Below are 27222 nucleotides of genomic sequence, written 5' to 3'. Positions count from 1 at the left end.
AATATTGCTACTCAAAGACAATTTTCAGAGAGTTTAAAATACAAAATTTTCTGTGTTTCTGTTGGTGCACCACAATAACAAGGAAGCTACTACTCACTTCTTTTATCAGCAATAGTACAAAGAATAAGACACACCCTTCTCAGGGAACTGGAAAAACCTGCTACATGAAAGCTGAAAAGTCTCCAACTACCCATTCCTTCCTTTTGCTCTTTCAACAGAACTGAGGGAGGCTGCAAGGACTTGGCCTTAGCCTAACAAAAATAAAGCTGAGCAGAAAAGCAAGGACTGTGTATAAACACACAAATAATTATAAAACAGTAAGAAAAATCTATTTAAAATAAAAGGACAGTCTTGGCACAAGATTGTTACCAACTGATGATGAATAAATTTAGGTTGAACACTGTAAGCAGTTTCTTCGTGTTGAGGAATTTAGCACTGGAAGAGGCTTCTAATTAAAATAGTGAGGGGAAAAGGCTCAGCTGCTTTGAAGTCAGTGCTCCATATGTCTATATCTGTATGACATAAAACCTACAACAGCATGAAAATAAACTTGATGAATAGGCAGGTCCTTTCCTGTCCCACGTTCCTAAGAGAACAATAACTGTCAAGCAAATAACATCATTCCGATACAACTCGAAGATATAACCATCTGTCAGGCAATACCCCTGAATAATTACACCACAAAAAAAAGAAAGGAAAACCAGATATTAATACCACAGCAGGACAAACTTTGCCAAGAACAAACTTCAAAGAGTGTCTTTTCATAAATATCTTAGACCCATAACCTCACTTCTCATAAGTTCATGCTGCCTCTTCAGAAAATGCACCTCTCATGCTGTACTCACAAATCTGAAAGAGCTCAGGTTAGTTGGTCTCCGTGCAACCAGGCAGCCCAGTGATCTGAACCCCTAGCCTTCTGCACACACAGAGAAGATCATCTTATCCCAAACAATATGACATCTAGGATGCTCAACAGGCTCTTTATTTGGTACAACCCTTACTATCTTCATCTCAGGCAGGAGTCAAAAACAGCTTTGCTGGTGAAAGGTTCAAATCACCACTTTAGCCCTCACATTATTAACCAGAAAAACTACAGCAATCATGAAGGTCTAAGACAATTGCTTAGACATGAACAGTCCCAGGAACAACATATTCTATTAGACTAACCTTTATAACTCCAAAGAGCAGTCAGTCTTTCAGGCATACCAGCCTTTCAACTTGCTTGACATTCAAAGATATATCCCTATTCCTTGCAAAACTATTGTGGTTAAACCCTTGGAAAGTTTTTCAGAACAAGAATAAAACTTGTGTCTGAGCCATACAGTTTATGTAAATTAATCTCAATCTGTATTTTTCTTAGCTTTATTCTCTTAGTGAAGCACAGAGCGTGGTAGCTGCAAGACAGCATTACAATCCATTTTCAGTTAGTTTATATCACACCACAGCATTCTCCTACCATTTTAGTTCATATGTTTATTATAGAATACCAGTGGTTTTTAACCCTGTCGTCAAAACAGCATACACTCTTTTATTCAATATGAGAGCCTACAGATCTGATTTATAGTATATTCTAGATGTATGGCTGCATATTTCAGACAGGTTTGAAAAAAGGTGTGCTGAAAGATCCATAAAAGACCTCCCATTAGCCCTGCTGAGAATGAGCAGACACATTTTACATGACCTACCCTACTAATCTCAGCAAACTGGTCCTTAGCAGCAGATGCCAAGCTCAAATGACCACTTTCACATCTTTGTTGCAACTCCACCTCAAGTCTTTGATCATTTTTCATCTGGAAGTGCCAAATGGATTTCTGCTTCTTGGCCTCCGTACAGCCTCCTCATAACCCACCAGCTGATCTCCCTTGCACCATGAAGTAGGAATACTCATCTCAGCTGCATTTCTCTCCATCACATGCAGAAAGGGATATATTGGATACTGCTAAGATAAATTTCAGTTAACTGTTTGTAGACCGTTTTGATTATTTTGCCATAGCGTTAGATAGCAAAATACAAAACTACAGCAATATAATATATAGGTCCTCTGACAATAAAATTTTGACATTCAGCAGCCTGATACAAAAGTAGATAAACTGGAGGATGAAATCTACTTGAACTGGTTTTCATTTCTCTAAATATTACAAAATTGTAAATACCCAAATTGCTTGAAGTGTTATTCATTTTTGTAGAAACTTACCTTAAAGTGGAATAAAGTTACCAAGAATATTTTGTATCACAAAAGGTCCTTCCCTTAAGGTAAGCATTAAAAAAGGCAACTGAACTCTTCAGAAACACTGTAAGCACTGCAAAGCACACAAAAAGAAAAGCTGTCTATACAAAACTAACTTAGAGCACTCAGAAAACACACAGATATTAAGAACTGTACCCATCTCAAAATACTCTTGGCTTTGTGTCTGCTTCCTCCAAGCTGCACCCATGAACAATTTACAGAATTCCTTTTCAGATATCCTGATTACTCTCCTACACTCACCCCAACCAGTTTCCAGGCAGCCTGAATTCTTTTATTATGTCACTGCAATGACAGCAAAGAAATGCTGTGTCCCAAATAGCACAACCATTTTTTAGTATATTATTTTGAAACAATACTTTCTGAAATACTATCTTGGAAATATGACTAGGGCATTCTCAGGATCTCAGGTATAGATGTTTATGCTAGGCTTCAGGCTGATAGTCACACAAACCTGCAGTTTTTATTGACAAGGTTCTTCTTCCTTCTTCATTGAAATTTAATTCCAAGTTTGTAAAACTACATAGGACATTCTGAGAATGGTTCAATCCCATGCCAAGTCACAAGCCAAAGACTCCCATGAAAATAGGTCAGATCAAGAACCCTCTGATAAGACATCAGCAACAGAGAAAGAATCTGCCTCACCTTGACCGCCAGAACACAGCCCAGTTTAGCTACATGAAGGAAATGTCTCAGCATCAATTACGGAACTACTACAAGGAGCAGTCCAAGCCAGCCTGACAATACTGTTTGTTCTCTCTTCAGCATTGTCTAACAAAGAAAAGGAAACACAGAACAAATGCTATGCTCCATGACAATGCAACTTACTGATTGGGAACCACTGACCTAGGCAGTGGTACCACTACATCAACTCATGTCAGGGCTGAAGCCAGTTCCTTACCTGGTGACCCAAATAGCTCATCCCTTGACCCCTTAAAAAGAGGCTTTTATTTAAAGTTTTTACCATCTACCTTTTGTTACAAGATTCCTGTAGGATCCAGAGGATTACTTGAGCTTTTCCTTTAGCTTTGCTATTTCCAGGACTATTTCCCTGTTCCCCTCTAGTAAAAGTTCAGGAAATTCTCCTGAAATGTGCTGATTCTACAAAAAGAATGGCAAGCATCTATTTTCCTTTCGGCACCTTGTCACTCTTTTTGCTTTTTTCCCCAGACAGAGAAAAGTTTCACTGAAGAGGAAGGTGGGAAAGACTCATTAGTGAGAGAGGTTTGATACAACAATCATCTGGAACTCAAGGTCAAATGTTTCCCTTGATAACAGCTGTAGATGCACACATATACCCACACACATTCAGTCTCCTTGCAGTGAGGACTGTCTTGTACTTAAAACATACATCATGAAAGAATTTTTTATGTATAGTAGATGTGCATATGAGAAAGAGTTTATGCATAGAAACACCCAATCCCCCTGGAAAAAAATTATCTAACTAAAAAGTTTCCCATGTGTTTGTAACTTCTAGTTTCTAGATTTGTGAGGCGATCTGCAACATGTAAACACTGGATTTTGGATTACCTTTCCTATTACAACATAGTAAAAAACATCACAAGATTTAGCACAAGGTAATTAGACATCAGGCTTTCAGTCAGGCTGTGGCATGTTCTTACTTCTCCATGGGGAAGGCAGGCTATGTGTGCCTGTCACACACACCCATATCAAATCTCAGATCTCTAGTCAAGCATTCAAGTGGGGAGATAACATCTTGGCATACTACTCAAGAATGAGTTCTCAAGAAGAAAAGGTCATATTATTACTTACTAATTCAGAACAATATATTATTTAATGCCTCTAAAAAGCATTCCAAGAACTACAGAAGAATCTATTTCTTTCTAAAGGCAGCAAAATATATACAAAGGAAAATATTCTCCTAATCTCCACTATTCAGGAAATTATAAAAGGAACAACAGCAGAGAGGTATTAACAGTTGTTAAAGCAGAATCAAAACCTAGCCCTGCTTGAGAAAGGAAGAAGGTGACAGTATGCTTTTCATTCATGTGTGATGGCCAGCACATGGGTTGGGAGGCCCGCACTAATTAGAGGCCACAAAGGGAAGGTTACCCCTTGGCTCACTGTCCTCTCAAATGCACACCTAAAAAATAAGGGAAATCAGCATTTGAATTTGACCTGCCAGTTAATGAGAAGCACCCCAGTGCAAGGACATGGATGAAGATGTCTGGCCTCTGTAGTGAGGACACTGTCCTTGTAGCCTGGGAGCCAGGAGCAACAGGAGCGTGCTGGAATCCTGCAGACGGACCGCAGCAACTCCAACCATGCCTCTGCAGGCACTGGAAGAAAGACACACTCTTATTTTTAACCCACTGCTGAGTGACCTTATGAGCTGCAAATTAGCAGCTAAACAAATGTCTAACCGTAAGTATCACACACAAGATTAGATTTGCTTTTAGACAACTGAGGATAACTAAATTTATTACTTAGATCTTTACAATGTGGGCAAATGTAAGAAACCTCAATTAAAACATGTAGCTGCTCTGACACAGTAGATTAATACAAACACACCAAACAGACACAGAAGGTCCAATTACTTAATATTTCCCTGTTACTATGGTCTGTTAGTCTTAGACCATATTAATGTGCATGCATATACATTTTCTTGTCAAGATTCTGGAGATACTCCATTTGTATTACCTAATTGGTGGTTTTTTTCATAGAATCATAGAATGGTTTCTGTTGGAAATTACCTTAAAGATCGTGTAGTTCCAACTCCACTGCTGTGGGCAGGGATACCCCCCACTAGATCAGGTTATTTAAAACCTCATCTGACCCAGCCTTGAACACTCCCAGGGATAAGGCATCCACAACTTTTGTTTTTTCTTTCTGAAGTACCCACCATTCCAATTAACCAGCTTGTGAAAATGTACAACACACTTCCTGGCACTACGTGTCACTCTGAGCTCTCACCTGTGATGACAGCAGGTTTGTTTTAATAAGCTGCAGTGTTTTGATAAATAATGCATGTGTCTATTGAACCAATATATACATTTTAAGTATTAATGCTATATCAAAGCTAAATGAAAGCTTTAGAGCAGACAGAGTAAGTGATTTAATAAGGCGGGACATTTAACTCCCTGATGTAAGTTCGCAGCATTTAAAAATGGTGAGCTCAGTCCTTGGAAAAAGAAACCAGAATGGCTCTGGTTTTCTTTCAAGTGTAATTGCTATCACCCATAGGAAGTCAAAAAAGCTATCTGGAATTCATTAAATAGTGTGATAAAGCTGAAAGTCTGAGGAGTAAAATACAAATTCAACATTAATGAAGTGACATTTACTCAACAGCCATGAGCGATTACACATGTCCACCTATACAACAGAGCTACAGAATTAAACACTGTATTACAATTGCTGTCCACCTCTATTCACAGAGCAGTTAAACAGAGTATTTACCTAAACCTATCTTCCTACAGGATGCTTTAGTTCTGGACCATAAGAAAAAGCTAACACCACCTTTGGTTTGCTGAGCCATAAGTGAACCACTTCTCTGGTACAGAGTTACTGGGTTGAGATGACCCATCTTCATATTACACATATTGGTATGTTTCTCTGTACTTTTTTACAGTCATTTAAGGTGATGATAACCAGCCAGTACTGATTTGGGTCGCTCACACCCCACATGACTCTTCTCTAAATATGAAAAGAAAAAGAGCATTTGGCAAAATTTCTTAAGTTCCCTTGGTATTCTATGACTTATTAAATATAATTAGTAGATCAGCCAGCTTCTACTGTGAGAAAAGGTTACTGAGCTTGCCAACCTTTCCTAACAGGTATTACCTATGACTCCTGTACTGTGTGGAACATGTGGACTTGTTTTTTAACAAAATCCAAATATTTGTCATATTAATGCCTGCACATGACTTTTAAAATCAGGTATCTGGAAAAAAAAATGTTTTACAACTCTGCTAGAATATCTTTCTGTACCTGAAATATTTAAACTCTTCTTCCACAGCCATGTCAGCTGAAGAGTCTTCTTTTCAGACAAATTTCTGTATTGGTTTCTAACAGCCTTCTGTTTCCATCCCAAGCTTTTTTCCTTTGGAAATGAAGGTATTTAATACTCTTCATGTATCAATGTGAACAAGTTCAATAAAAGGCCCTAATGAGAAGGAATCTTCATTATCTTCATTAAGTAATAAATGCGTATGTCATGAAATCAGGAGTTAAAATAATGTTTAATACAGTACATAGCATTAGAAAACAGTTTCCATAGCTTCTGGGAAGCAAAAGCCTTTACAGCTGGCACAATAAAATTTTCAACTTTTATCCAGTCATCAATGTGGTCATTTGAGTCCCAGTAAGTCACTTGTAACTTGTGCATTGTAATTTCCCTCTTCCAGTAACTGCCTTGTGAATCCTTCCCTTTGTGGCACAGCTGAACTTTGCACATCTAACTGCCCAGGAAGACATTTTCCTCCACTGCTGCAGTCCAGAAATCTGCTATTTCCAGTGAGAGTTTCTCCCTCAGTCTGGCTGCCAGCATGCCCACCATCCTCCAGCATCAATAAACAGATGGAGACTACAACAGCATTCAACCATCTGCATTTGCAAGTTGTAGCCGTGGTTCTAAACAAAGTAAAACATCTGTCTTTTCTACACTCAATCCAAAAATGTGTTTGCTGGACAACTGACTTCTATCTTGCCTCAGTACTCAGCTGCTGCACATGATTTCTGCTCTCCATTTTAACAATCAAGGTTTCTTGAAGCCAGCCAGTCTTCCCTGGGAAGCACCCAGGGTGTCTCGACAGGTCCCAGGGCACAGACACATGACTCTCACAGCAGTCAGACAGGGGACCAAAGGCACCCTCAGCACTTCACTCAAAGCATGCCATTCACAGTTTTATCCTCTGAGGTTTGCTTGCCATTTCGATACTTGCTCAGACTGGTGGAGGCAGCTGGAAGGTGGTCCAAGTCACCGTCTGTATCGTATTTCAAACACTCACAAGCTTATTAAGTAGGGAGTCACGAACTGCAGCTTAAGCAGGGCCCTTTCAGACTCGACGGGCTGTAGTACTTGTAGTGTCATTTCAATACCAAGACAAAGTTTCTAGCACGTATAATCTTGATGTTATTAAAGTCACAGAGTTGGATCCTTGGAGGAGTAACCAATCTTTGATTAAGAAGCCTACAATCTGTGGTACAGACTGGATGTTCCCATCCCCATAGGAAATTAAATGCTGGGACTGAAGTCACAGGTTAGCTCGATGTGTACTGGAGGTAACACAGATTTACTGCATCAGTTAACCTTGGAGACTAGGCAGGAAAAGGCTCCTTTCAGGGTCTCTGGGATTCCCAGATGGCAAGAGAGCAGCAGCAGTGCAGGACAGGGTATGCCCCAGGCAAGGCAGCTAACAAAGGGCTGCTGTTTGTCCTGGTGGGAGCAGCTGTAACTGCCTTGGGCTGGTAGGAGAGAAAGCATTAATGGAGGAGCAAAGATTTTTAGATACGATTTAGAGTAGAGATTTCACACCATCGTTAAGCTTTAGCCTTCATTCACCTTAACTAGGTAGCAAGCTGCTCAATGAGAGGTAGGTTTTGGTCACTTCTCCAGCCTTGCTAGTTTCAAAATGATGCAGCTTTTGCGTTCCCCCTTCCACATGCACATTTCACATATAACGCAATCCTAACACAGAAATTAACTGTGTTCACAGCTTCCCAAATGACCCAGTTTACAATGAGATAATTAACTGCTCATGAACAGCTATTCATTGAAAATGTCTATCACAGTATCTATTAAGCCATTGAAAATCTTCATTACTATAACTGTCAAAGCTCTGAAGAGATTCAGGACTGTTTCTTTCGATTCAAAATTAGACCAGATTTAATTCCTGTTTTACAACTTTTCTGGACCGTGATAAATAAGCAAGGCTTGTTATCAGCTGAACTTGTAAGGTGTTTTCTAAAAACACAAAAAAACCCCTCTCCATATGCCAGTTGAAGCTTCTAATTCAGTCACATCGATGTATGAAATAAATATACTTCGCTCTCGTGTATAATTAGCAATGTCAAGTCTGTTTCTTTAGATAGCATTCATGGCATATTGTCTGAAACAGCAGCTCTGCATTTTGTATCTGAAACTACATTGTTCCTCTCAGAACAGTTTCACTGGCTAAACCAAGCTCAATCCACCAAACAATATATTATGAAAGCAATAAAGATTTTCTATGCTCTTTTTATAAATGGGTGTGTGGGTTTTCAGATTCTGAGACACAATTAATAGCTCTGAAGCAGTTTTACTCTACACCTGAACTTGTTATGCAGTTCATAATGCAACATGTTTCAAAGTCAGTCCTCACTAACTGTTGGCTGTGTTTGCAATACTTCCCTCTTTTTTCAAAACCTCTACTATCATACATGATGAAATAACATAAGAAAATTTAGTCATTCTTGACTCAAAAAAAGAGGCTGTCTTTACAAGACAATAAAGTAATTCACAATTAGACAACACACAGTATTTATACCACATAATGGCACAACACTTTCACAACTTTATTTATTAATATTAAGCACAATATGAAATTATTCTTGGTCTTTAATACTAATCTACACACATCTATTTATTGCTCAGGATTGTCAAAAACAACCAACAGCCTGATTCTGTATCAGAAAACAATGAGCAAGAGTCACCACAAGGGAGTCCTACCTGGATAACTTTTCACTTCAACAGGGGCTTAAGATAATGCATTTTTCAGATTGCCAAGATGAGAATCTATGGAGTCTGAAAGAAAAGGGAAAGGGTAATAGTAATATGACATACTACATACTTTCATTTTTTTCATTCTAAATGTTAGGAGAATAAATTTAAAGTAGTTAACTTCCAAATATCTGATTCTCTATGAAGCCCTGCAGAAACAACAGAAGTCAAAAGACTTATTTTAGCGGGGGGGAGAGAGGATTTCAAATTGCATATTTATTCTGCCTCCACACCTGTCCTAGATAAATTTGTCTTAAAACGATAATTAAGCAAAACAATGATTTCAAAATAGGTACAGGTAAGATTAATCTAAGATATAAACATCTGTAAGACTTCAGACATATATCCCATTTTATACATGAACAATATGCAAATTCTGGTACAAAATTTTAGGTGTAAGCCTTTTACCACTACACCGAATGTGTGCTAAGTTAAGTACTTGTGACTTCTTGCCTGTAGTAAAGATGCTCATTTTTTTGCTTCATGATAGCTAATTACTCTGCTTTGAAAAGTCAGCAATAACCTCCAGACCATAACTAGCTGTGCACACCAACATTCAGCAAATGTCAACACTCCATTATGCACTGCCTACTCCTCCTACAAACTAAAAACACCCATGTCTCCTCCTGGCAATAAACTGCACAACTGGAGTAGCAGACCATGGAACACACGTGGGGAGCAGGACACGGCAGCCCTGGTGCATGTATGGCAAGCACCTGACAGTCAAAACAGGGTCAGAGCAGGCCTATTCCTCCCATGTTCATGTGACACCATCTCCTCCACACACTGCAAACTACAATGCAGTTCAGATCACCAATTTGTATTATATATAATATAACTCCTCTTTAATATAGCTTGTAGTTACAGTTTATGAACTGATTCAATCATTATTTTTAAATACTGATGTCATTGAGAATATAAACAAAGAGTTCATTTCGTGAGCTTTTTGCTGCAGGCTTATTACATCACTGACAAAAAAGAAAGATGTTGGCCACTGTAGCAAGATGGGATCCTAAGAGATAAAATATACCAAAAACCCTTGTATATTAGCAGCCCATCTTTTCTTCAGAGCTTACAACTCTGAAGTAAGATTGATTCTAGCTATGATTCACAATGTAAATTGATAAAACATTTTCAGGACAAAACCTGGAGTCCCAAGGATTAGTCTGCTCGATGATACTGCTTAAGAACACATGGAATCTGTTAGCCTACCAAAGCAGGGGGAAAATTCAAGTTGTGTTCTTTGGTAATTAAGCATAATGAAAGCAGATATTCAAGAACATCAAAGTTTTGTGCATATTCAGACATGCCTTATTTTTTATTTCTGCTGGTTTTCCCCCAAATGCAAGACTGCCAGCTAAAATAAAGAGCATGTCAATGTATCTATCATCTACTGCTGTCTTTGAAAACTCACATTTCAAAGAACTTAACTGAATACCTCATGGTAATGCTCAAAAATGATTCAGTAAGATACAAAAACATGGCATCAGAACTGTTCTCAGATCTGCCATATGGCCAACATGACATGGGACAGACCTAGTGGTCTGGGCTGTCAAGGGCTTTTAAGGATACTGCAGTGTAAAAGTTATTTGAAGTGTATTAAGCAATGTTTGCGCCCTATTTCTGTAATACAGAGCAAGGTACTGTATTAGATGAGTATATGGTATCACTTGTGATAGCAATGTCCACAGTCCACTGAAAGCAGGTATAAATAAATTCAGCTATATTATTGTACTTCTAAGACTAAAATTAGGAGCACTCAATTTACATACTCCATCTTTTCCTTAACAAACAAAAACCAGCATCAGGCAGGAGATGAGGTCAGGAAGAATATATACACCACAGCCTGGGATTAAACTGGATTAGCACAACTATGTGGGAAGCTTTCATCACTCCTACACATAATTCATGTAGTTCTAGATGGTCAAACTTGCTTAACTCACTGCAACAACTTTCCGAAAGATACTCTAGAAGGCAATGAAAAGACACTTTGCTAGCAGCAAGACTGGATTTTTTTCCTGGTTTTACTCATTATCATAGCAAGTTCCACAGTAAACCTTAACACAGAAGAACCAGTTTGGAGAGAAGAGGCTACTGAATGAGTTTTTATAGATCTCTTCTGCTCCCTTCCACAGCTGGAGACACATGAAAGGCTCAGGGGTGGCCCGGGTGCTTGCCACACAAAAAGGGGAGATTGAGTGCATGAAAGCAAAACTAAGGCTGGAGTTTCAGTGAAAGGCAACATTGCAACATCATAAGATGGGAGTTGCAGCAGATTCAGTATCATCTTCATGAGAAGCACAGCATTCCCACAAGGCACTCAGGAAAGGACTGGAAGTTGCTGCTTAGAAAACGTATTTGTGACTATTTCCTATCAGGTGTTGGAATGCCCTAAAAATGTTAACAAAAACGCAAATAAACTTACAAAGTAATAGTATATTCCTTAGCCTGCTTTTTCTGTACCTGGTATTGACTTTTATACTATACTCTTAAAAACTTACAGCTCTGACACCTGCCTAATTTAAAATTTAACTTCCTAATGACATGCTCCTACACAGAAAACATTTTATTACAGACACAAAAACACAATACTAACTCAGGTTCAAGGTCCATCTGACACAGTATCCTGTTTCTAATAAGTACTGCTAGTGGATGAGTAAAGAAGAGAACAAGAACAGAGTAAACATACAGCAACCATTCCTTGATGTACTTTCCCAGCTGACAGCAATATGCAGCTCCAGGATTTCCTGTCTCCTTTTAAGTGTACACATGTAAATATAAACACATTGACAATAAAGTCCAAAACTATTTGATGTCTGAAACCATTTAAATCAACTCCTCAGCATTTAGGTTACTGCTTTACTCCTTTTCATACAGATGAATAAACTGGCACAGTTGAAACTGATGACTCTCATTCATCATTTCCTAGCTCTGCACGATTAAATCACAAACCCTAAATTAACTGTTGCTTTAAGACATTTTTTAGAAGATACATGGAATCACACACCCTGAATGCAAAAAATCTTACTCAATCCAAACAGTGACATCTAGCAAAATCCTAATGTTAATTCCAAGTGAGGTAATAGATTTGATAATCCACATCAATTAAGGACAAAGAATACTTTCAATAAGTGAATAACCCAGAAGTAAATTACAATATTTCTATAAATATGGCCAAGATATAAACATCCCTGCATAAAAGGGACCTGAAGGATCATGATACCTCATAACAAAATTCTAACTACTATATTTTAAAATGAACACCTACAAAACAACATACCTCATTAAAATGGGGCTCTTGATCTATGTAAACTTAAAATAAGAACCCTAGACCTCATCCAAAAAAACCTAACTGTAAAAAACAAATTCTGAATTCACCTATCAAAGATAGGCATGAGGTCTAGTGATGCTGATCACCACTGTCCAGACTGTTCAGTCTTCATCAAAGAGAAGAATTCTAATGCTGGGTGATATGGTTTAGTGCTTTAGGGGTTACAGTGGTAGTGTTGACGGGTTCACAGCTGGACTTGATCTTAAAGGTCTTTTCCAACCTTGACGATTCTATGATCACTGAAAGCTATTACCCCTGAAGTTATTCTACAGTTTATTAGAGGGAAGGAAAGACAAAGATGTGACAAGTTGTTTAAGAAATCAAAACAATAAAAAAGCTCTGGAAACACTGAAAGGCGGGCTGCTATTAACACAGACAAAAGAAAACGAAGCTAGGAATTCAGAAGTGAGAGCACACAAGTAGCATGCAAAGGCATCTACCGCTCTTCCAACAAATATCATCTACCTTCTCCACATGCAACACGCCAAATTAATAACTATTTATTGCTCCACGCAGATTAAATGTAGGCATTAACAGGAGCTGGCTTCACAGGTGATTTAAGTTATTACCAGCCAATTCATAAAAACGCCTCCTGTTCCCGATACCCCATAAATTGAAGTTGATAGGTCTCCAGAGCCCGGCTGCGCAGCCCGGTGTCCCTTAATGGCTCAGTCACGTCCATTACTTGCCAGAACGAGCTCTGCGCAACGAATCCCGGCAGCCCGGCAGGTTTTAAAAGCCGGAGCACTCGCCGTGATTAGATCCACCGTGAGCTCCCCCGCCCGCTCCGCACGGCCAGCGCTGCCCGCGGGGGGGTCTCCGGGACCCGGCGCTGCCCGCACGGAGCCGCCCGCCCGAGGGAGCCCCGCGGGCAGGGGCGCGGCTCCCGGGGGGCTCCCGGGCAGGCGGCGGCGGGGGGCGGGGGCCATCTTGGAACCGGCGCCCCCCCGCGCCGCCGGGACCGAGCAGCCACAGCCCGGCACCTGCCGCATCCCCTCGCTCGCCGGCCGACCCCTCCCGCGGGAAACCCCTCCGGCGCACCGCAGCCCCGCGGGCGCCTCGGAGTCCCCCGCCGCGACCCTCGGCAGCTCACGGACCCCCGCGGGAATGCAGCTCGTACCTGCGGCCGGGCCTGATGGGTGGACGCGGCACAGCTCCGTCTACCCGCAGCTCCGCTCGCCCCGGCTCCGCATCGCCGCCGCCGCCGCCGCGCTGGGTCGGGCCGGGCGCGCCACGCGCCGCCCACAGGGGCGGGGCCCGAGGAGCCCAACGGCCGCGCGCCCACGGCCCGCCCGCTCGCAGGGCCCGCGCGCCATTGGCTGGCGGCGGGAGGGGCCGCGCCGCCATTGGCCCGCGGCGCAGGGGGCCCGCCCGCGGGGGGCGCGTGACGCCGTGTGGCGGGGCTCGGCCGCGGGGCCGGTCCGGCCGCCGGGAGCCCCGGGGGATGAGTCCCCTCACGGCGTGGCCAACGCGGGCCGCGGGAACCCCGCGAGTGCCAGAAATTCATTAGGGCTCTGCAGGAAGGAGAATGCAAAGGTCATCACACAGTTATCATTTGTGCTGTTAAGCTTCTTCCCGTTTTTGTTTATTACGCCAATGTATTTGAAGTGTTTTGAGTTGAATCACCTTTGCATGCACGTATTTTCCTCTCTAGAAATGTGTTTAAATTGTTTGCTGGGTATATGAACTCGCTTCTTGTTTGGACCTTTTAGCAGTAGAGCCCTCAGACCTGCAGGCAAAGGTTGCAAACCATCGATCAGGGCTGTGCACAGGGGAACAGCAGTGACCTGCAGCAGCTATTTGTCCAAGCCCGGAAAGCAGTAGTGACCAAGCTAATTAATTCGTCAGCTCCGTGCCTTCTGTTTAATGCACATGCTAGCAGTGAACCACATTATTTCACTTATTCAAAATATCTTGTGGTAATGCGACAATGTTCCTCTAATGTTTATTGAAAATTTCCTTAAAAGGTACGGTGGGAAAACAATATTTCGGTTTGCTTCTCCTACTGGGTTTTGTTTCCTCCTGTTTTGTTTCACTCTGAATCCTCCGTGTTCATACCGGATACGATCCCTCGGGTTGGCTCCGTGTGCCTGTGCTGTGCTCTCAGCCCTGATGTGGGACCGCTCGGTGCTGCGTGGCTGGGGGACACCGCGCTGCTCCAGGAAGGAGCCAGGATGCGGGGCAGGAGGAGAAAGTCTATTGGGAGGGGGTTGAGAGATGGAAAGGGCTTGGCAGCTGGCAAGGGCAGTGGTGGCTTCCTCAGAAGAAGAGGCTGCAGTCCTATATATGTGTGAAAGAACACTTTACTCGTTCAATGAATCTATTCTTAATGGGTTTATTTTTCATATAATAAAATATGCCAAGGATTCTTTCAGTCTTTTCCAAGCAAAGGAATACACTGGTATTATAAATACAGGTGTTTGCATCAGCAGTGCTGTCCAATGTCCACAAAACTCAGCATTTAGTGAGTGCACTGGACTGTCAGCCTGCAGAAGTGCTTCCTAGCCTACAGCATGCTGTACTGATACTACTTCCTGGCTAATCTCCTCAAAGTACATCATTACAGGTGGTTTTGGACAGCTGTAATTCTCCTGCACTGAGAGGGGCCTTTTGGCATTGTCTTCAAGTAGCATTTTGAATGAAGTATGTAATTGTGCCAAAAATTCATTGACATACGTAAGCAGTTCCAGAAGACTAGTTTCTTACAGTTTCCTCTCATGTCTTTTATTACTAGACATATGGTTCTGTGGTGTATAATGCAACTACTCTCATTCAGCTTCCTTCAACATTTCTTCCTATTCAGTTTAAAATTGCAATATTTGGCACACTACAGGATTACATTATTTCATTATGTTGTCAATCATTTTTTGTTTAGATGGGCAAATCATTAATAACTACTTCCTTTTTATGCATATCTTCAAAGACAGGACATGGTCCTTCCTTTTGTGATCCATCAGCAGCTGAACCATTCCTGAAAGGAAACCTGTTGAACATACATGGTTAGTTTTTGAATAAGTTATTCTCAAAGCCAGTAGAGTAATTACAGTGCCTAGAAATGCTAGACACATCAAATGTAGCTAAGTTCCTGATGAATATATATTTTTTTGTGGGGTTTGAGATCACATTTTGAATATTCATCTCACTGTCCTTTTAAAGAAATGTTTCACAAGATTAAACAAATACCAAGATAATAATTTCCTTCTTGTTATGCTGAGTACCACCCAAGTACTTCTTCATATCTTAACACTTAACCTCATTTGGAAAATTAATTTTACCAAAAATAGCTCTGAGTTCTGATGCTTTATATGCAAACTTTTAGTTGCAGTCAGGCTGTTGTTGTTGGAGAAATTGAAATTCCCCAGGATGAAAGTGCTGACAGACACTAAGCAACAAAACTCCAAAACAAGGCTTCCAGCCAGAAAGATGAATTGCCATTGTACCCATCCATGTATTATCCTTCCTTTCCTATTGTAGGGTTTGGCAAGAGTGACCTCAGCCCTCTATTGGTTGTGAAAAAGGGTGTATTCTCCACAAATCCAAAGCAAAGCAACTCCTGTAAGCTGAACACTCAGTAATATGAAACGTGATGAAGCTAAGGAGAGAGTGAAGAACTTTCCACAGGTCAGTGCTTTTTCCATACCCAAGGTTTTTTTCCAAACCATCTTCAAAGAACATTCTTCAGTGTGACTTTGGTTAAGAACTAAGCATCTCACAATTATTAAATCAGTCCAAGTCTGAAAGTCTAAGAGCCAGACTAGTAAAATATGGTTAGGAAGGTACATTTAGGCAGGTTGGATGACCTGCTCCTTTTCATTTCCTCCTAGAGCTCTTTCTGGTGGAAAATGGCAGGAAGAAATAAGACACTTGAGAAGCTGTTGAGACACACTGGTCCCCAAAACACTTCAGATACGACTGATATGTCTGGGGTATTTTCTTCTGTCTTGTTGACATGGTTGGAAATCTGCAAAGGCAGCATTCTACATCTCTCTCAGGGGGATGCAGCAGTAGAAAGACATCTCAGGTGGTACCATGTCTGCTTATCACATTCCACCCACAGAAACTTCCTGGTTAGTTCTGAAGGTTTAGCCCATCACAAGGTGTTGGCATCTCTCTTTTCAGTTGCTAAGTTGCTGTTACAAGGCAGTTAAAAACATATTAAATATTTTCCTGAAATTATTTTTCCATGCAGGCAATTGCTGTATTTGGCAAAAAGATATTACACGATCATTAATGGGAAGTGAAACTGAGCCAGTTTCTCTTCAAAGCGTGGGCAGCCCTATGGGACAATTTGAGAACTCCTGCTTCAAATATGTTTAGCTGTGTGTGTTTAGAAACTGCTTTGGTGTTATTCACCTCCTGACACTGACACACTTGCTCTGCATAGCTGAGATTCTTGCATAATTTAACAGAGCCATCTCAGGTGTCTCCCACTCTGTTCCTAGCATTCAAGCTGTGTTCTCCGGATTGTGGCACACAGTCTGTGTTACATTACACTTACTGAAGAGTTCACCAGACTTGCTTATTTAGAAAATTTTCTAGAGAACAGGTTGGGTGGGGTTTTTTTTCAAACACATCTATTTGATTTGCTCCAAAAAAAATTATGACAGCTGTCTCGAGCCAAGTTTATTTCCTTGATTTTTCTCTGATACGAGTATAAATGTTATTATTCTATTTTTCATCTCAAATTCCAGCATTGGTGGTGCAAGTGAAATAAGTAGTCATAGACATCTTTTTTTTTCCTATTGCATTTTAAATACTTACTTTTTTTTTTGTGTTACTCTTTCATCTTCACAGTATTTCAGCAGACAGGCTTGTGGCTAGCACAAAGGACTGGCTGAACAGAACTGGAACCAGCAGAATATCTGTTTCAGTCATTGCAAACTGAGGATACTGGAAAATATAATGTTTCAGTCATTGCAAATCAAGGATACTGGAAAATATGTTAAAATGGTTTCATTTATTAAAGGCATACTTAGTTTGTTTTCTCACTTTTTCCTATTATAATTGCAAAACCTTCTGAAATTTTTTGTTCAGCAAAACTCTGAAGTATATCTAGGTATAGTAAATGAATTATGCAAATTATTTTATTGAAAGAATATGCACATTCATGTGTACACATTATTTGCCTGGTCTTCCTATTACAGATGCAACTTGTAGTAAAATCCTAGTTTGTTAAAGCAAAAAAGTGCTCTAGAGAGTCCAGATTTCTGACTGATAGAGTAGAAATCTGTCATGTTTGTGTAGGGCATGTGGAGCTTAAATACATTAATATGAATAAATATTATATATAATATAATATATATTATATATATTATATATTATATCATGTATTGAATATAATATAAATATATTGATCTTTATTTTTTGTTGGTTTAGGTTGAGAAATTTTTCTAGCTGCTCATAAGTTAATTTTAACTTTCTTCTTTCATTTTATTTATAAAAGTCTCAAAATACATCATTTTTTTCCCTTCACCTTGTAAAATTTTTCTGTCTATAGTGTTAGTCATGGAATGCTAGGTTGGAAGGGACCAGAAGAATTATCTGGTCCAAAGGTCCAACCTTTCTTGGCAAAACTATCATCCAGACCAGATGGTCCAGCACCCTGCCCAGACTAATCTTAAAAGTGTCCAAAGTTGGGAAATCCACCACTTTTTGGGGAGATTATTCCAATGGTTGGTTGTTCTTGTGAAAAATATTCCTCTTGTGTCCAATCGGAATCTCCGCGGAAGTAACTTGTACCCGTTCCCCCTTGTCTTTTCCATGTGTCTCATTTTAAAAATTGACTCTCCATCTTCTTTGTAGCCACCCCTTAAATACTGGAACATGGTCATAAGGTCTCCCCTGAGCCTTCTGTTCTCAAGGCTGAGCAAGCCCAGTTCTCTCAGCCTTTCCTCACGTGGCAGGCTTAAACCCTCGGATCATCTTTGTGACCCTCTCCAGCTGCCCACCTATTTTTGCACAGTGGGAACAAAAACTGAACTCACTGTTCCAGGTGTAGTCTGGCAAGTGCTGAGTAGAGTGGGATAATGACATCTTTATTTCTGCTGTTGATGCCCTGGTTGATTCAGCCCAGGATCCTGTTGGCTTTTTTGCCACAGCAGCAGCAGTGCACTCATATTCAACTGCTTGTCCACTTGGGCCATGTTCCTTCCCACAGAGCTTCTCCCTAGCAGCTGGGTAGATCCCAACCTGTGCTGCACTCATTGATTATGCCTTCCCAGGTGCAATACCTCACACTTGTTAACTTCATAAGGTTCTTGGCAGGTCACTCTTCCAGCCTATCCAGGTCTTCCTGCAGGGTGGCTCTTCATCCCAAAGTGTCCAGTTTCCCACCCAGTTTAGGGGAAGCAAACTTCATCAGGGTGCACTTGACCCCATCATCCAAATTGCATATGAATATATTAAACAGTGCTGGGCCCAATACTGTCCCCTGGGAGGCCCCACTTGTGGCAGGTTGCTGGTTTGAAAAGGAGCTGTTTGGAACCCCACTCTGGGTGCAGCCTCTCAGCCAGCTCCCCACCCACGGCATGGACTCTTGTCTAGACCATAACACCTCAGTTCTTTAGGGGGAGCCTGACAGAAACTGTATTGAGAGTTTGGAGAAAGGCATGTAGACAATGTCCGCTGCTCATCCCACATCAACTGAATAGGTTAATTTGTTGTAGAAGGTGATCAGGTTTGTTAAACATGACTTGCCCTTGGTGAACCCCTGCTGGCTTTTCCTAACCACATGCTTCATCTGATAGCCCCAGAAGGATTCATTCCATAACTTTCCCAGAGACTGAAGTAAGACCTAAAGATGGGCCTAATAATTTCCTGAAGCCTCCTTTAAGCCGTTCGTATAGATGGATGTGACATTAGTTTTCTTCCAGTCTTCTGGGTTGCCCCCAGTCTCCACAACTCAAAGCTTAAGGAGAGTGGCCTCATAACAACATGAACAGCTCTTGTAGTACCCTTGGGTGGGTATTGTCGGGCTCCATTGATTTGTAGGGGTCAAGCTCCTATAGAGTTCATCCACCAACTCTTCATTAACTAATGGTGGGTCTGTGTTCGCATCAACCAGGATTTTTGTTCCCAAGGCCTGGGACCCAATAGTGCTGGTAAAGAGAGAGGTGAAGAAAGCCTTGAGCCTTTTAAGTATTGTTGGTGACTAATTCACCTCTCCTGTTTAACAGTGGGCCAGTATTTTCCTTCTGTTTCTGCTTGTTGCTTACATACCTGAAGAACCCTTTCTTACAGTTTTTGACATCTCTGGCCAATTTCAACTTAAGCTTTTGCTTTTCTAACTGCATCTCTGCACACCCTGGCAATGCCCTTGTAGTTCTCAATGAGTATTCATTCACTTTTCCATCTCTGGTACAAGCCTCTTTTGGTTTAGAGCAGCCACAGAAACTCTTAGTTAAGCCAAGGGGGTCTTCTGCTCCACCTACTTTCCTTGCCTTTAAAGGGGATGACTACTTTGTGCTTCTAGGAGAGCATTCTTGAAAAACTCCAAGTGCTCACTAACTCCTTTATCCTCCACAGAATCCCTCCCACCTGAGCTCTGAGTGAGCTAAGTTTGCTCTTCTATGACCTCAAATCTTTTTCTTAGTACCAACCTTCAGTGTAGTCAGCCAGAACCTAGTGTTTTTCTGTGGGACCACCTTTATGATTTCTAGTATATGATAATTTCTCCTCAGGATGCAGCTATCATAGAGGTATACACGTCTTCAGATCTGACCTTTTTATTCTATGTGCTCAGTGAGCTAACCATGGACGTTTTTGTTGTGCATAAGCTGTTTTGAAGATTCATGCAATTTTGATAAATAACCAAGTTCAGTTTTGTCCTTTCTCCAAATATGTCTTGTTCTTCTTGCTCAGCATTAAAGTTTTCCTTACTACAAACCACGTTGATGTCCCTTCTGCCATTCATACCACCAGATTCTCACTTATGAAGTACAAATGAAATAAATTGATGGAACAGAAATACAACAATTTGCCTCACAACAATTTGCCTGTCAGGTTGGCATTTCAAATTTTGTTTTACGTTGAATTCTTTCCTGGATGTCTTCCTCAGGAACTTGCTTCCAAACCATATCAGATAAGCTGTTCTGTATTGCTACTTATATATATGTAAGCTTGACCAATCATGAGACTACAGTCCAATTTGCTGAGCTTTGCAAAACATCTATTGATGCTACTCTATCCAGCTTGAGAAGTTCTGTCAGAGCCTTCTTCAACTTGGAGTCTTCCTGTTCTGAGAAGTTACATTTGTTAGGTTATTACATTAATTATTAATGCTATGTCATGTTTCAATGGTGGCTGGTTTTCAATTCATGTAATTCAGTAGTTTTCATAAAATTCCTCATTGCATGATCAGTGTCTGGCCATCCCTTTTTTTTCTTACTAGAATTTTACATGATTTATCAGTTCTGGTTTGCAGTTAAAATACTTCCATTATTGACATGCAGAAACCAAACTTCTCAGAGTTTTGCTGCCACCTCCTGACCCCTGGCACACCTACTGGTACCTTATTTAATATTGTTTAATGGTTTGGATTTGCTTAACTAAGCCACCTATCATCACCAAACTGCACTGTACCAAAAGCAGACATGTCCTTCATACTTCCTTAATGTTAATATTATATTTTTTAAATGGTATTTGGAGAGGAGAAAATACACAGTTGTTTGAAATACTTCCAAAAAAGGGTGTATTTTGAGTTAAATGCTCATTCTAAAGTTTCTTACAAAACAGCTTCAGGATTTGTGGAGGAGTTGTGAAAGAATTAAAGACATAATGAATGCAAAGTTGAGAATGTATCATCCCTAATTAAGCTTCCACTTTACTTTGCTGAACTCCTGGGAGGGTGAACTGTTTGCATCACAAGATAGTTAAAATGTCACTGCTTTCTTTATCATTCCTGGCAGTTACAGAAAACTACTTTTATTAATGAATTTGGATGTGGCTGCAAGCCAAGAATGTGCTGTTCCATGAGTGTGATCCTGCATCTGCATTTTAGTCTTCCACTTAGAGACTAAAGAGAAGTCTGATGCTCAAAGTCAGAAGCTGGGGAGTGGGATCCACATGTGTTTGTGAATGGCAGGCAGGAGAAGTATGAAGAAAAATAGAATATAGTCGGATATGCAGTTATCATTTCATTTTAATTTTCTATCTGATTGCCTGATCTCATTTGCCTAAATTTTTTCCACTAAGCCCTGTCTAACCCTCCCCAGAGCTAAGGCAAGAAGCAGAGTTTACTGCTCATTCCTTTTGGGCAGTGCATGGAACTGAACAGAAAACAGATCTCCCTTTAGTATATCCTAGGTTATCATCATGTACAGCTGAAGTACTGAGCTAAAGCTTTAGGAAATGCATTAGAAAAGAGGCCACTGCTCAGGTACAGACATGACACCAAGATTAACAGGAAATATGCAACTGCAGTCTCACAAAAGCACATTAACTAATAAAGAAGAGGGAGCCAGATGCATTTTTTCACAAATTGGCATACACTTGTGGCATGTTTTGGCATTAAAATTCTCTCATGGGGCAACTGATGTTGAGTGCTTCTGGCAAACAGTCTATTCCAGAGGGAAAGACAGTTGCTTTGGAGCTAATCTTGCCATCCCAGTTCACAAATGTTGCTATGTATGTGGCTACAAATTGGGGATATCAGAACAGGAGCCACAGTGCCTGAGATGCACCACCAGCACTTGTGCATTTACTGAGTTGTAGAGAGAGTTTTCTAGACTGAAAAATAAGTTCCTATTACTGATAAGTAATGTAAGATAAAAGATGCTCATTATCTATCCAGCTATTACCTGTCATTATTAAGCATACTTGTTCTCTATCAGATAGTTAAACTACCCTTTACTAGGGCTGTGTGACAAAAACTGAGAGCCATGTACTCCTCCAGGTTCCAGGAAAGACACCAGAATTTAATGTAAATTTTCCTCCAGGACCCAGAAAGATCTACACCTTTCTCTTTCACCAAACAAGATATATTAAAACCTACTCTTAATATCAGTATTGCACCCAGCTATGCTGTTCTTAATCTTCACCAAAGTGCCTCAACAGCACAAGCTTTGAAGCTTCCTGATAAGTGCCAGATACTTTAGATCTGGGCTCATTCATTGTCTCTAGATGACTCAAGTACAGGTGAATTCCTTGCAGGTGGTAGTAAGATGGTCTCAGATTTACCTCTTCCTAAGTAGAAGCAGAGATGCTTTGAGTTCAGGCTGCATCAAAGCTCACATCCAGTAAGAAGTGTGTCTTCTGGATAAATCCACTGGCAAACCTGTTCTTCCTTCGTGGGTGAAGCAGTCGTTGCTTCTCAGCCTTCCTAGAACTCCTACCCTGTGCTTGGGCACAAGCTCCTGAGTGTGAAAGGTAATTTAGACCCAACAGGACCATGAGCAGAAATAGGGACCATGAGTCTGACCAGAGCTGGTGAATGCCAGACTCCTCTCTGCCAGCTCTGGAGAGGGCTGAATTGGGAGCTCTACTCTTTCTGCAAGTGGAAGGTTAGTGCTTTCTGAATCTGACTGAGAGAAAGGCAAGTGGCTGCAAATTAGAGCTGTCATTTCATCTGAGAGTGGTGGTCAAGTAAACATTTTTACCTCTCTAGGCTGGATAACAGATTGTGGCTCTTTGGTTTCTATTTTTGCTTATCTCCTCCAGAGTGAATTGTAAGCAGGCTGGCTGTGCTTGTTGCCTGCCAGCGCAAGCCAGCCAATCTAGTGCAAAATCTCATTATAAGTCTTTTATTTTCAACTCACTTAAACTCTAGTACTGTCCAGGTCTGCCAGAAGTGCTGCTCCTCTATAGGGGATTGGTCTTTCCTGCCTGGAGAATACCTTTATCCCCATTCTGCTCTTTTTTTTTGTGTGTGTATGTATGTGCACACAGAAGGGAGGGGTGGGAGGAAGGAACAGCTCCCCTAAGAGACAAACATCCATTTCTCTCCCTAAGCTGGAAACCTATTTAAATCTGCTTGATGGGAATCAGCCCTTCAGCTGATTCCCAACACATGCACATGGTAGAGTGAGCAGCTCTGCCGAGTTTTTAAAGAGCCCATACAGCCTGATACACAGGGTTTGACATTTCCAGTGCAGGATCTAGCTTTCAGCTGTTTGTGCCAGGCTACCCTGATTCACACTGGAAAAGTCGATAGTCACGTGGGTATTTTTCTTGCCTGGGGAAACCAAAGGGTTTAGTAGTTTCTGAAATTAAATTTAGGAAGAGTATATTGGTTTTCAATAGGAGAAGATTAAACTTTTTATGGAGAAAGTTTGCTTTGAAGTTGAGCAAGGGAGGCCTTTGTCAGATGCTTTTTCATGCACCAAAGAAAATCTACTCTCATTTGCCCATATTTCAGGATAATTCAAATCTCAGTTTATGGAGACACTTGCTACTGCTTAAGGGTTAAGGTTGTCCCAGAGCAAGCTTATGACTCTCACAGTTACAGTCCTGTTTGTGCATCATTCCCACAGTTCAAATAAGGCTCTCCAGTCCCTCTTAGCCTGGGCATGCACTCTCTGTACAAAGCCACTACACATGGTGCAGCGCAGGATTACACGATGGAGACAGAATTTCCCAATAATGGTTGTTTCCAGCTGCCACATGCTGAGCTGGAGCCAAGCAACGAATGAAGAGCAGGGACACTTTCCTGCACTTTCAATGACCTCTCTATTGGCATCTAGGCAATGTGAAGGAAGAAACTGTCTGATTCAGAGGCAAACAGTGCAAGAGACAGATCTGAGGCCTTTCTGTGGAGAACCAGCAGGCTGAACTGGAAGTAGGAGCATGTGGGGTGAAAAGTGGGACTTGCAGAGAGGGCAAAAACTCTGCAGGATTGGCAGGACAGGAATACTGTTTTGAAGCCACCAGAGAAAGTGACAATTGACAGAGACTGAAGATCCAGAAGAATACTGGGGTTGTAGGCTGAAGAGGTGGATGCAAGATGGGGGAAACAAACTGCTCAAGAAACTGAGGCACAAGAAAAGGAAACTGATAGAGAATGAAGAGGGGAGATGTTCTGAGAATGCAGTCCCAGGAAAGACACTGGCCCTAGAAACCAGTGGATGTGGGTGGCATTGGCAAGTGGATAGAGTGAGCAGTCCCAGATGAGAGAGACCCAGGACAAAGAGTCAGGAGGGAGTTCAGAATACCTGAGCAAGGGGATGTGGAATAAAGGCTTGGCTCAGCTGGGAGTTCAAATACAAGGGCTTGTTTTTAATGAGTGTTGGGGAACAAAACAAGTAAGGCAACAGTTGCAACAAAACAAAAAGTAGCCAAATTATCATCTTTTTGTCAAAGACCTGTAAATGTACACTCCGAGAAGACAAGAGGGAGCCCAGGACATGAGCAGCTGCCTTGTTTGGACACAGGATCCACCCTTGCACTTACATGCTGAACTGGCCACTGCCAGAGGGGACCATGCTGTGCCCGCTCAACCTGCTCTAGCAGGGATGTGGGAGCCCACAGTGGGTAGATTTGCTGACTGTGGGCATTCCTGGAAGTGACACTGTTGTAGTCAGGGCAAGTCAACAAAGTCACCTGCTATGTGTGCATCTTTTCCAGGGTGGACCCTCTAGATCTTTTTATGGTATTTTTACTAGCTTTCCACTTGCCACAACTTGGTGGTCAGGCTGTTGGCTGCATTCTGACTCCAGACAATAGGAGCAGAGGTTCTGGCTATCTCAAGTTACAATATGGCTTTTAATGACTTTAATCTATCAATCATATTAATTATAGCAAGATAAAAATGATGAAATCTGCTGTAGATGAAATGTATCACAGTATTCATCAAATGAATAGTAGATAATTATCTTTTACTTAGTGCTGCTTTCTTGAGTAGATCCTTGCGCTTTATTTTGGAAATAGTTCCTGATCTTCCTCCTGTGACCAAAGTGTATGAGCATGACTGTGAGTGTTCAAGGTAGGTTGATCCTCTTACTCAGGGCTGTGTTTAATAAAAGCTCCAGCTGTCTCCAGGTTTCTGTGGCAGAAGGTTGTAATGCCACACAGATGGAACACAGGTTCATGCATGGTGCTGGTCTTAATTTCTCTCTGCAGCAACATGTCACCATTTGGGAGCCTGTCACTTAATCTACTGTCACTTAAGATCAACCATGTTCCATCACCATTTAAGAGTCTCTTATATGTGGCATTTTCTAGGTGATGACCATAATGTTTAATAAGGCTGATGTTAGCACAGACCATTGTAGGAATCACTCTCTGGAGCTCCAGGGGTGGTTTCATTTCACACAGCCCACTGAAAATGTTTACCACAGAGTAACACGTCAGTTGCCATTGATACTCTTTGAGAAAGGATGACTGAAGGCTTCATCCATGGACTGATCTGACCCTGATAAGATGGTACCAGGGGTTATTCTGAGCTGAAGTCAGCTACATTTCTCTCATTCTCTTGACAATCCTTTTAAACATAATGATTGGGATGGTGTTGGTGTTTTGTTCCAGCTGGAAATCTGACATGTCCCTCATGAGACCTTACCAGGGCATGCCATGGATGGCACCTGTCCTGCCAGGAGAGCTGGCCCCAGACATTGGTGGCTGCACCTCAGGAGAGCGCTAGGCACTGCTCTTGAAGTGGCACCTTTGTCTTCAGTAGTGTTTTGCCATATCGTGGGCACCCAGCCCTGCAGCATCAGATGGGTGTAGAGATGAGCACTTGTTTTGCAGCTTCTGTAGCCCTTACAGCATTACAGTGTAAAACCTGCATATTAAGCTAGATTAAAAATATCCCCTAATTTCAGTTTGTGATTTTTATGATCTTTTTCGTGGTAGTACCTAGTGCTATATAGCACTTTGTATGTTCAAAGCACAGTTTCTGCATCCTCAGCTACAGTTATCTTCAGCATGACTACAAATCAAATCCTAGGTTAGCAAGTCGGCACCCAAAACAAGGGATATGAAACTAAGGATTAGCACAATAAGAACTCCTCTGCTGAAACCTTCTAGCAGAAGCAGACTCCATTCCCCCAGTGACAGCATTTGGCTACTGTAATTGTAAAGCCATCCTATTTCTTCATGCAGTTGCCTGTGTCATCATTCACCATTCATTTTCCATCTTCTGCAACAATGGGAACAAGGGTCTGGCAGACAACAGATACTTTTGGTTCAGAAATTGTTTCATACCCACACAAGGCCCAAAAAGTAAATATGCAGTGTTGTAAATAAAAACTATGCTAAGAGTTAGAATTACAAAATTAGCTTTGTCAAGTTTTAGTGCTTGATTGTGCAATATTAATATTGTTGGAATGTATTTTTTTTCTGAATACAGATCCATTTGTGTGTTCTACCTGTTTGTCAGCTCATGGTCTTTATCCTCACAGGGGGTGCTGAGAAAGAACCATAGGAGATAAGAAAAACAGGGAAATTAATTTGGACTAGTCCATGCAGGTAGCTGGAACATGCCGGCATTACCATTTCACTGCCGTTTAGAATGGGAAAGGCCAACAGAAAGTGTTCAAGGACATTTTTGGAAACAAACTCCTGGAAGCAATTATGTTGGGATAAGCATAGAACTACACATATACTGTTTTATAAGAAACATTATAGTCCCTCTATAAAAGGCTTCTGCACCAGAAAATATGATTTGGTTTTCTAAAAAAGATTTGAAAAGTATACAAAGTAAGTGATTGGCTTTTCTTCAACTTGATGATTCATGTGTAGTTCTGGAAATATAAGATCTAATCTTGCAGCAAATAATGTGATAGTTTCTACCACTGAACAGACCAGAGAGAGAGAGAGGTGGAACTATCTGATTCCAGGTTGTTTATGCTGTACATGTGTCAGCACTTTGTGTGCAGTCAGTGTCACTGTGTGCAGGTGGCCTTTAGAATATTCTGTGTAAGGTAGTATCTTGGGGAATTCCATCTTGTTGCCCACTGAATGAGAGGAAGCTCAGAACCACTCTTTTCTCTGTAG

General features: G+C 41.2%; 1 protein-coding gene and 1 long non-coding RNA gene across 4 annotated transcripts in view; one reads left to right on the top strand and one right to left on the bottom strand.

Moving 5' to 3' along the window:
• Positions 1 to 13500, bottom strand: part of MPP7 (MAGUK p55 scaffold protein 7) — a 156487-nt gene extending 142987 nt beyond the window's left edge. The window contains exons 1-3 of one of the 3 annotated variants that reach the window (XM_069006569.1): positions 13415 to 13500; positions 8913 to 8987; positions 6194 to 7669 (exon numbers count right to left, since the gene is read on the bottom strand). The gene's annotated coding sequence lies outside the window, so the exon portion shown is untranslated. The remainder of the gene's footprint in view (positions 1 to 6193; positions 7670 to 8912; positions 8988 to 13414) is intronic. The other 2 variants (XM_069006568.1, XM_069006570.1) reach the window with 2 other exon arrangements.
• A 1137-nt stretch (positions 13501 to 14637) lies between these two features.
• LOC138106262 (uncharacterized) lies at positions 14638 to 17049 on the top strand. The gene is made up of 3 exons (XR_011148954.1): positions 14638 to 15293; positions 15769 to 15915; positions 16119 to 17049. It is a non-coding gene; the product is annotated as an uncharacterized lncRNA (long non-coding RNA).
• Positions 17050 to 27222: the final 10173 nt, after the last annotated feature.

Source organism: Aphelocoma coerulescens, chromosome 2 (genome assembly GCF_041296385.1).
Source record: "Aphelocoma coerulescens isolate FSJ_1873_10779 chromosome 2, UR_Acoe_1.0, whole genome shotgun sequence".
Classification (NCBI taxonomy): Eukaryota; Metazoa; Chordata; class Aves; order Passeriformes; family Corvidae; genus Aphelocoma; species Aphelocoma coerulescens.
This window is presented reverse-complemented; position numbering and strand designations above follow the sequence as displayed.